This window comes from Gekko japonicus, unplaced genomic scaffold (assembly GCF_001447785.1).
Source record: "Gekko japonicus isolate JY-2015 unplaced genomic scaffold, Gekko_japonicus_V1.1 scaffold362, whole genome shotgun sequence".
Lineage (NCBI taxonomy): Eukaryota > Metazoa > Chordata > Lepidosauria > Squamata > Gekkonidae > Gekko > Gekko japonicus.
The window spans coordinates 305,333-306,453 of record NW_015160220.1 but is presented as its reverse complement, the minus strand read 5'-3'; the positions used below and the strand labels follow the sequence as shown (position 1 = coordinate 306,453).

Here is a 1,121-nt window from a genome sequence, read left to right as displayed (position 1 = left end):
AGAGGTCGCACGGAGTTTATTCTACCTTGTTTACGGTTCAAAAAAAATGGAGAGGTCAGAGCGATTCTGGACCTCAAATGGTTGAACAGATGGGTAGTCACCAAGAAGTTCAAGATGGAGACAGTGAAGTCGATCCTAGCAGCCATACAAAAGGGAGACTACTTGGCTTCGATAGACTTATCGGAAGCGTATCTTCATGTACCAATAAGAGAGTCACATCGGAAGTATCTGAGATTTGCATACGACAGAGAGCATTACCAGTATCGGGCTCTCCCCTTTGGCCTCAAGTCTTCACCCAGAGTGTTCACCAAGATTCTGGTAACACTGGTGGCGTACTTGAGGATGATGGGAGTCTCACTTTTTCCGTATTTAGACGACATTCTTGTAAAGGAGCCACCACATCAGGAGACCCTGCAATCTTTGCAGATAACATTGAGAGAACTGGAACGTCATAGGATCGTTGTGAATTTTAAAAAGAGTTCATTAATTCCATCTCAGGTGATTCAGCATCTAGGTGTCAAAATCGATTTGGCCAGGGACAGTGCATTCCTGTCACAAGATGGTGCTGCAATGGTCCAGGTTCCATACAAGGACACTACAAATCTTTTTGCTTGCCTTTCAAGCAGACATTGCGCAGAAGAGGATTCGGGAAGTCGAGGTCCCACAGTCAGTGAGACAGCAATTGCAATGGTGGCTGGATCCGAATCGTTTTCTGGAGGGTGTACCACTTCGGGAACCTCTCAGGATAGTCATCACAATGGACGTGAGTCTGTTCGGATGGGGTGCTCATGCAGAAGGCAGGATGGTGCAGAACACTTGGACTGCGAAAGAAAGAACAAGCAGTATGAACCTTCTCGAATTAAGGGCTATCAGACTGGTGCTGGAAAAGTTTCAAAATCTGATACAGGGTAGTCATGTTTTGATCCAGACCGACAATATGACGGCCAAGGCATACGTCAACCGGCAAGGGGGCATGCACTTCAAACGGTTACACAGAGAGGCAAGCAAGTTGATTCATTGGGCGGAAGCCCACATTCATTCCATAAAAGCGATCTGTGTGGCTGGTTGGGAGAACACAGTGGCGGACTGGCTCAGTCATCAGTGGGTGGACCAGTCCGAAT

At 47.2% G+C, this 1,121-nt stretch overlaps 1 protein-coding gene across 4 annotated transcripts in view; it reads left to right on the top strand.

The window, feature by feature from the left end:
• The window catches only part of LOC107110299 (calcium/calmodulin-dependent protein kinase type II delta chain), a 196,946-nt gene that overhangs the window by 127,225 nt on the left and 68,600 nt on the right, over positions 1 to 1,121 (top strand). The gene's annotated exons all lie outside the window — the stretch shown is intronic.